Below are 756 nucleotides of genomic sequence, written 5' to 3' on the forward strand. Positions count from 1 at the left end.
CTTCAGGTTAAGGAAGGTTGAGAAGCACTGATGAAGTCATTGAATATCTTTGTGTGAGAGAGATGAGGGACACTGTAGCAAAGGTAATGCAGGTATATAATGTGGAGAAATCATTAGCTAAACTACTGAAATGTGCTTGTGAGAGAGAAATTGCAATAGAGAGCAAAATTAAACACAAAGATAGAGGTGAGTTCTCTTGATGTAAATCTCCATAAATGGTCCACTATTTAAGTATATGTGATCCAAACTCCTTATTTATTTTAGGGTTATGATTTTTAGTGTTTGCATAAGATGTACTTTCTAGTGCTTATTCATAATAGCTCACAACATTTTGTGTGTATTTAATATTTTTGCATAATGTTTTGTTGACTGTAATGCAATATAAATAACAGAATGTGGAGGACCACTAATGAAACTACCAATCATCTTTATGAGAAAGAGATTGTAGTAGAGTGCAATGAATACAAAGGTAGAGGTGAGTTCTTTTTTGGCGCAAAATCTATATATGATTTGTTAAGTAATCCTTTTTAGTTGAAACAACATTTCTCCCTCTTTATCTTATTTAAGTTTTGATTTTTAGTGTTTGAATAACATGTACTTTCTAGTGCATAAGATTACTTGTAATATTTTTGGTCTCTAATTAAGATTTTTCATAAGATATATTGATATTTGTTTCATGTTTTTTATAATATTTTTTAGTTTAATATATTATTCATAATATTTTTTTGGTGTGCAGGGTGTTCTTGGTCAGCGATC

The sequence above is a fragment of the Pinus tabuliformis genome, chromosome 9 (assembly GCF_031772625.1).
Source record: "Pinus tabuliformis cultivar Carrire ecotype Pingquan chromosome 9, CPIR1, whole genome shotgun sequence".
Lineage (NCBI taxonomy): Eukaryota > Viridiplantae > Streptophyta > Pinopsida > Pinales > Pinaceae > Pinus > Pinus tabuliformis.